The sequence below is a fragment of the Chelonoidis abingdonii genome, chromosome 5, assembly GCF_003597395.2.
Source record: "Chelonoidis abingdonii isolate Lonesome George chromosome 5, CheloAbing_2.0, whole genome shotgun sequence".
NCBI lineage: Eukaryota > Metazoa > Chordata > Testudines > Testudinidae > Chelonoidis > Chelonoidis abingdonii.
The window spans coordinates 95374652-95383629 of NC_133773.1; positions in this window are offsets into that span (position 1 = coordinate 95374652).

Here is an 8978-nt window from a genome sequence, read left to right on the forward strand (position 1 = left end):
TTTCCTATTCTAAGGGGTTTGCAAATAAGTCCACTCTCGGGACTCCCCCCTACATGAAGTACTGATCTTTGAATAACCATGTTGACAGGGGCGGCTCCAGGCACCAGCACGCCAAGTGCGTGCTTGAGGCGGCAAGCCACTGGGGTGCTCTGCCGGTCGCTGCGAGGGCGGCAGGCAGGCTGCCTTTGGTGACATGCCTGCGGAGGGTCCGCTGGTCCCGTGGCGTCAGCGGTCTGCCGAAGCCGCAGGACCAGCGGATCCTCCGCAGGCAAGTTGCTGAAGGCAGCCTGCCTGCTGCGCTTGGGGTGGCAAAATGCCTAGAGCTGCCCCTGCATGTTGAGACAGCATTCATGATCCAAGCTGAGCAACCTGCTCAGCAGGTCCACTAATCGATTTTGAACTACCAGTAGGTCTGATGAGAGTCAGCGATTTCCAGATGCAGAAGTGCCAAAGCCTGACTGCCTGCTGGCACCCCTGCTCTCTCTCCCCAACTTGCTGTCCTGTTGGTATCCAGGAAGTACATGAGATAGAAACTGATGGTGCACTGTGACAATTGCCTGTAATTCAAAAATGTTTATATACAGCAGGCCTCCTGAGTGGACAAGACTCAAGCTTGCAGATCTCTGATATACTTCCCACCCCATGACTGAAGCCTCTGCTACCAAAATCATGGGGGAAAGGGTGGGGAGAAGGGGAACCCACCTGCAAACACTATCTTGGTTCATCCACCAATTCAGGGATAATAGGACCCTGTCTTGGATACATACTAGTCTGTCCTGGTGACGTACCTGACGGGCTACACTGACTTGAGCCACATCCATAACCCTCTGAGATGCAGCCTGGCATACAGGCGAGGAGTTCCATAAGTGCACACTGCCATATGCCCCAGGATCCTGAGGCAGTTCTTCACTGAGGTTTGAGGATGTCCCCTGAAGGATGCACAGAGGCCTTGTATAGATAGTAACCTTGGTAGCACTAGAAAAACCCTGGTTAGGGTTGAATTCAGGACTGCCCCAATAAATTCTTTTCTCTATGAGGTGCAAAGATCAATTTCTCTTTGTTTGCCTCCAGTCCTAAGCATGTAAATAGACTATGTTTGGATAACTTCCTCCATCTGCTGATGGGAGTGACTCCACATCAGCAAATGTATACCAGTAAGTACCAGTGGCAGAAGTGGACTGTCACACAATTGACAAAAACCCTCTGTGTGGATGATAGGCCAGAGGGTAGACTGTCAGCTGGAAATGATCTCATTCTCCAACAAACTTTAGAAAGGTTCTGTGGCTTAGGTGGATCAACACATGGAAATACACATCCCTCAAGTCAAGGGCAGCATTTCAATCTCCCCAGATCTAACAAAGGGATAGCAGTTGTGAGGGAAACCATACAGAACCATAATGGCTTCATGTATGTGTTCAAGATTCAAAGGTCCAAAATGGGTCTGAGACCCCCTTATCCTGCCATATGTCCTTTAAGACTAACTCAGGCTAAGCAGCTGGGGATCCCTTACTTATGCTTAAAAATCTTGCCAGCTCCAAGCCCAAGCAGCATAGAGACCCAGTTTCTTCTTGACAGGGATTTTTATTCCCTCTTCGCAGAGTTCAAGATGATGGGATGAGTCCCCATGCATGTCTTTTACATGGGTGTGGGGGGAGCAATCAACAAAGTGTTCTTTTTTTCCACAATGGCTCATTTCACTTCAAATGAACTTTTTTTGTGTGCAAGGCCCAACACCTTCTCTAGAAAGCCAGTCTTTACATTAATTAATGCTGCTTTCCTGTTTGGAAAGTTATACCATTTGCACTGTAAACCTCTAACACTTAATAGAATCTTATTACCTCGGTACATATATTAAGTGAGGTTAATATATGCAGCATCCTACAAGTATTTTGTAAATGCCAAACATATTTTTATAAATCTAATGCTTATTTTATTAATACTAACACAAGTGAGTCAGACTGGTTTCCAGCTATGTACTAGCCAATGTTCAGATGAGGCCTAGGAGCCTTGGCATGAACTGGCACCTGATCACCACCAGCATCACACCCACATCGTACTCTGAGAAGATGGAGGAGTACTCCAAAGGCCCAAGTGGAATGGTACAGAGTGTCATCATCAGAGATTAGGACTGTGACTTTTTGCAGTACTGGCAGCAACATCAAGGAGTTCTTGGCTATCAGTACCATGCACTGAGTTGGAATAGTTACCATTGGCCTCTGAGTTGGCAGCAGGCACAATGGAAATGCCACCAGACCTGAAGTTGCTGGCAGTACAGCAGGCCCCAGTGTGAAAGCCAACATGTACACCACACGCGATAGCCTCAGCAAGTCATTATCAGTCTGAATGCTCAGTTAGGACTCTACCAAGAGGCTAATCAGTTTCTTCACAGGTTGTAAGCTTATGGAGGAAGAGGAATTCTAAGTGACTGAGGGTGTTCTGATGCCAGACCTCCCTGAAGATGTACCTGAGGTGTTCTTCATTTTCGTCCTTAGTTCTTGTCTTGAAGCTCCTACAAATCAAACACTTATGCATGATGTGACCCTCACCCTACCAGTTCAGGCAGTGGGAATGAGGGTCACTCACAGGCATCAGCTTGTGACATCTGGAGCAGGGTTTGAAACCAAGGGACTTTGGGATAGGCTCCACTGCTGGGCAGAGCCTGAAGTCCACTGATTACTGACAGTCAGAATAATAAGGTAGGTAGGAAGAAAGTGTTATTCATTTTGGGTCCTTGGACCCCCTTTTCTTTCTAAGTACTACTAGCAACAACTAACTGTAATGGTTTAGTCACATAAGGAGTGACCTCACAGCATGCTCTGACCACTGACAGTAAGAAGGAACTGAGGATGGGCAGAACTGCTCTGCCCTTTTATTCCCTTGGCTCAGAACACCAGGAAAATTAGGCTGCAGGCACAGCGACCTCTGTGAGACATGCACATGTAATGGACACATGCAATTGTTTGAAGAACTGAGGCATTTAAAAAAAAATCTTTCTGTACTATCTCACTTTTTATTCCACATTAAAAATGTTTGTATGGATCTCCAACTATGCTTGACCCAGCAAAAGATTTTTATTCAAAATGTACTGGATGCCACAGAGGTTGCACGAGAAAGACTTTATCCTCTGATCTTTGCTGGCACTGTAACAAAGAAAGAGGAACCCTGATGCATATGCTAGACAACTTTTCAACTGTCAGGAAGCTGTAGAAAGAGGAAGCCGTGGAAAGAGGAAGCCATAAAAAATAAAATAGTGCTTGGCTTCAGCAGCCAAACCTCAACTGAAAATCATATCCTAGGTTATTTACCTGCTAACCTGTGTTTAACTCCACCAGAAAGAATCTGGTTCTTGAGGGCTGCAATGATCATCAAGCACATGATTTTACATAAAATGGAAGAGTGGGCTTATGCGCAAGAATAGAACAGTGGTATTTGGAATTAGGTATTTGGTCTGAGTTAGCAACCAAACAAAGTTAGGTATTTGGTCTGAGTTGGCAACCAAACAAAGAATATCTTATCACTGTGGACCCCATACTTTTTCAACATTTTTTAAAATCCAAATGTATCTAATAGTTTAAAAATGCCAGACCTCCATTCCACTAATCTTGTCCTTCTTTCCCTTCCCTCCCCGGTGTTCTACTCCCATTCAAATACATCTTCTCCATTACTGTTACTCTGACCCTAACATGTTTTTCTATGTAGTATTGTCCAGTTTTCTATTGTCTGGTCTTACAGATTGGACAAGTTGTACAATTGTGTAACGGCACAGAATCATAGAAATGTAGGACTGGAAGGAGCCTCCATAGCTCATCTAATCCAGGCCCCTGAACTGAGGCAGGACTAAGTATTCTCTAGACCATCCCTGTCAGACGTTTGGCTAACCTATTCCTAACAATCTTCAAAGACAGATTTCCACAACCTCGTTAAGTATTTCATTCCAGTGCTTAACTACCAATACATTTAAAAAGCTTTTCCTAATGTCCAACCTGAAACTGCCCTTGCTGCAATTTAAACCCATTGAGTGCAGCTGCAGTGGCATGAGTGGTGGGTGAGGCTAGCCACCTCAAGCAGATGCCTAGCATCTCAGATAGCTATAAACTGAGAGCAGCGAGCTCCTCCTGCTGCAGATACTACTGCAGCTATGCTCTGTTTTTGGCGTACTAGCTTGATCACAGTGAGCCTAGGTATATCTCCTCAAGATGGAATTCATACCTTCCAGCTCTAGTGTAGTCATACCCCTGGGTCATCCAATATGTTCTCCTACAAGACGAGAAGTATAGATTGGCATTTCTGATAATAATAAGAAAATCCCTTAAAAGTATTTTTAAATCACTACTACACATCTTGCAAGCCTCTTTTTACACATTGTGGAAAAAGTAGGGTACAAACCCGAATTCCCTCTTCTCCAGCAACTTTAGTGGTCACCTTCAAATATGCAAAGAAATTCATCTAATCTTTTCACAGCACAAGTCTTCACTCATTTCACTGTGCAGATATCACAGGACCCTCAAATTAGCGAGTATTCTTACACAGTTCAACCTTTGATGAGATGGATCCTCTGTGAAATCATCTTTCACTTCTGCTCTCCCCCCATTTTATTTCTCCCTTAGTGACAAGGGCCCTGAATTCTGGCTATTTTCATGTTGGTTGACACAATTCAGTTGGAACCACTCAACATTACTTGACGTTTGATCAAGAAAAGTGATGCAACTCCTTCCTTTACCATCTTGTTTTATGTAAAAAAAAAAAAAGGGGGGGGGTTATAATATTAGGACATTGCAGGGCAAACAGGACTACTCTTTTTTTTAATAGGAAGAAAAGTTGAAGCTAAAAAGCCAGTTTAAAGAAACATTTGTTCAGGGAATAAGGCTGAAATACTGTAGCGTTTATGAAGAGTACAAAGCCCAACCTGGGACTTTTAAAGAGCTTCCAAAAATAGTTCCAACTTTCCTTCAAAGGTGGTGTGGCCTAACTTCCTATGGCAGTATCAGTACAGGATCCTTCCTTCCATACTAGTTACTAAACACATGCCGCTCTGATATAATGAAACACTGATGTTGACATCTTGTAACGGGCTTTTATTAAAAAATTTTAAATGGCAACCCCAAGAGTGAGAAAAGAAAGAAGCAGAATACCCTTGACTTGGTCAGCTTTATCGAGCTACTAAGATACTGCCCAATACAGCAGAGCCTATTACGTATATTTTAGTTCAGTAAAATAATTCTCTCCTCCAGAAGTTTTGGGAGCTTGGTCCAAGGATAGTAAGATCAGGCCCTAAGATATTAAATAAAGTTATATGTTCAATATTTGTAGAAATTGTACTGTATCAGTAACTACTTTCACCCACTCTCGTGTCGGTTGAGCCAATAGACAAGGTCACCCTCTTGGTGCTTTAATATACAGAGAGCAGATTTGTGAAAGTGACATTCTTACAGTCATCTTTCAGGGAAGAACTTCACTTTGATGTATTTATGATTGTTTTGCTGCAGCAGCAGCAGCAACCAAAAATCCCACTCAAGATCAGAGACTTAGGATGCTAACTACTGCTCTCTCTGTGTGTACTCTGTTTAAATTATGTGACTACTGTAAAAACAGCTGAGAGATAGGTATGCCTCAAATTAGCTACTCTTGATTTCTCCACACACAGTTTTTGCACCAGTGTAACAACTCCTGTGGGCACAGGCTGTATCATACAGTGGTATGCCTTGCTTGCTGAATGTAACAGCTACAGTGAAATCAATGCTATACCAACTTTGTAAAACAGAGCTCAGTCTGGGTAGGTGCTGCCCTAGAGACAGGATCTTTCTCAGTCCGCCCCACTACATTTGCTGGCTGCTCTGTTGCCGGGAAAGTCGCACCAGCGTCAGTCTGCTCCTGCTGTGAAGATTCAGCTCCCAGAGCCAGCCCACCTCCGCCCAGCAGCGCCTCTTCCCAGCCGTCCGCCCTCGCCTCCCCACAGGCTGCTCTCTCCCGAGACCGCCCGCCGCCTCCCCAGCCACCTGCCCGCTCAGGGCGCCCCTTTGCCTTCCCTCAGGCCAGTGCTACCCGGGCGCGCCCTCCTCCCCAGGCCACCAGCCAGAGACACCCCAGCCCCTCTCGGCCCTTCGCTGCCGCCCGCTCCCAGGCTACAGCCCCCGGGCGGGTGTGACTGACCTGCGCGGCAGGGCTCCCGGGCTGGTACCATCACAGGCTCTCCCATGCCTCTGGGCTCTCACCGAGTGCGGGGCGCGGCGTCTCCTCACAGCCTCATCCGGGCGCTGCACCGGCCCGCACCTCCCTCAGCGACTCCCAGCCCAGGTGCGGAGGCTGCGGCCGGCGCCAGCGCCCTGCCCCAGCCGGCCTCATTGTGGTGTCACAGTGACGGGAGAGTAGGGAATCCAGGGCAAAGGGGAGCTCAGAGAGCTACTTCCCGTCACTGCAGGGTTGTAGGAGGAGAGGAAGCAAATGCTGGATCCTTTCCCCGCTCAGGCGGAGCTTGGGTAGTTTGGGAAGGGTCCCGGGTTGGACACACAGTCTGGTCTCATGTCCCAGCTTGAGGGGGTGTTCTTAATCCGTCCCTGACCTGAATTCCTCACACGGCCCCCTCTATCAGCAATGGACAGGTTTCCAACGGGGTGAGGCCGCAATTTACAATCCCTCAAAGCCCCACGGAAATCCGAGCCCCACAGAAAGCAATGGACGTTTTGCCCTTGACATCTGTGTGGCCAGGATTTCATCCCAGGGCTTGCTATTGCTGGTTTCAGGTATGATGCTGCTTTCAAGGAGAGTGGGTGGCCAAATCATTAGGATTCCAGTAGTGGATTTTAGACTGAAAACCTTAAATGTAATGTAAGTGTAAGCAGGGGAATGGTCCTGCTATTGTGGAGAACTTCCCTGGCTTATACACTACCTCAGTGCAATGGGCTAGCAAAAGGGCTCCTCTTCCACTCTCCAGTGTGACAAAGTCCTTGAAACACCAACAAGTCTGGGCCCAGGATTCCTGGGGGCTTGACCCCCAAACTTGTCCTGGTCACTTAGGGCTAAGGTGTCCCCACTCTGGGGTGCTCTCTCCACACTGGACACTTCCCTGGCCCTGGATCTTTACATACAGTTCAAAGCAAATACAATTTATTAAACAGCAATCTGTTTTTAAAAAATAAGGAAAAAATGGGAAAGGTAAAAAGAAAATGCATAACCCCCACTTTGTGGCACAGGGACATCACAACCATCATCTCTGGAATGTAAGGGAAGTTCACAGTCTGTTCTTCACACATCCCAGGCTTCCATCTCAAGTCCTGGCTGTACTGTAGGGCTGCTGCTGGTCAGACACTTGCTCTGATGGTGGCTACATGCATTCAGGCTCTAGGTGGCAGGACTCTTCTCAGCATCAGCTCCCCCTGTCGGGGTTACAATCCCCTTCCAAGTCTAGCCTGCAAGGCCTCTTGGCTGGGGGGGGCATCTCCCTGCACTGGGCCTGCTGCCCAGGATCCCCTGTCCCGCTGCCCAGCTGCTCACCACACCTCATTTCAGACTGCTCCAGCCTCAGTTCCACTCTGCCTCAGCACTGATGCTGCTCTGGCTCCAGCCCCCTGGGCTGCTTTTTCTGGCCCCTCTGGCTCTGGTTGCTCCAGTTCTCCTCCCAGCACAGGTCTGCTCTCTGGGCTGCTTCTGTGGCTCTTCTCCCAGCACAGATCTGCTTCCTAGGCTGCTTCTCTGGTCCTCTGGCTGGCGTAGCCTTGCTCTCCAGCTCAGCTTGGGCTCCTGCTCTCTACTTAGCTTGGGCTGGCCGCACTCTGTCGCAGGCAGTTCCAGCTCACATGGAGAATGGGACCCCCCGGCCTCCTGACTCCCTCATTAGCCTGCTCGCCCTGTCAATCAAGCTAACCTGGAGTATTGGCCTCTCCCCATTGTTCCTGGAGACTATCAGTCTCAGGGTCCTAATTTTCCACCAATCCCTTCCCCTTCTTTTGGTACTGGAAGCTAGCCAACCAAAAATAAATAAATAAATAAAATTTAAAAAAAAACAACAAAAAACCCCAAACCACTGAGTTTTAGTAAGGGGCCAACAGTCCCCTTACATAAGTCATAATGAAACCTAAGCCTCACATGGGATAGAACACGTGAGGGTACAGCAAGCATGCCGGAAGAGGGTCTGTGGGCCTCTGGAACACCAAATAAAGAGTCTGTCTTCTGGCTTTGCATAGACTGGTACTACAGACCTTCGTGGGATTAAGCCTGGGGAGGGACTTTAGTTTCCACAGAACATCCCCCCATAGGCGGCAGGTTATATGGGCTCGAGGTGCCCGGGCTCCAGGAATATTCAGGGCTGGGGGCCCTGCTCCAGCAATATGTGGAGCTGGGTCTCTCTCCCGCCCTGCCTGGATCAGGTCCCGGCCCCGTCCCAGTCCCCGCGGGTCTTCCCCCACCGCCCTGCCCCACCGCGTCCCTGCCTGGAGCGGGTCCCGGCCTCTGCCTTCCACCCCTACCCCTGCATCCCCCCTCCGCCGCGTCCCTGCCTGGAGCGCGTCTCGGCCTCCGCCTTCCACCCCTACCCCTGTGTCCCCCCTCCGCCGTGTCCCTGCCTGGAGCGGGTCCCAGCCTCCGCCTTCCACCCCTCCCCTTCCGCCGCGTCCCTGCCTGCTCATGCTGCCAGAGAACGGCTCCCGGCAGAACTGCTGTCTGCTGCCCCAGGGTCCTAGCGCCTGCCAACCGCTAATGGCAAGGCAGGCTGCCCTTACCCTGCTCTTCTGCCCTAGCCCCGAGCCTCTCCAACGCCCCACACCCCTCATTCCCAGCCAGAGCCCTCATTCCCCTGCACCCTAATCCTCATCCCCAGCCAGAGCCCTCATCCCTCTGCACCCTGATCCTCATCTCCAGACAGAGCCCTCATCCCCCTGCACCCTAATCCTCATCCCCAGCCAGAGCCCTCATCCCTCTGCACCCTAATCCTCGTCCCCAGCCAGAGCCCTCATCCCCCTGCACCCTAATCCTCATCCCCAGCC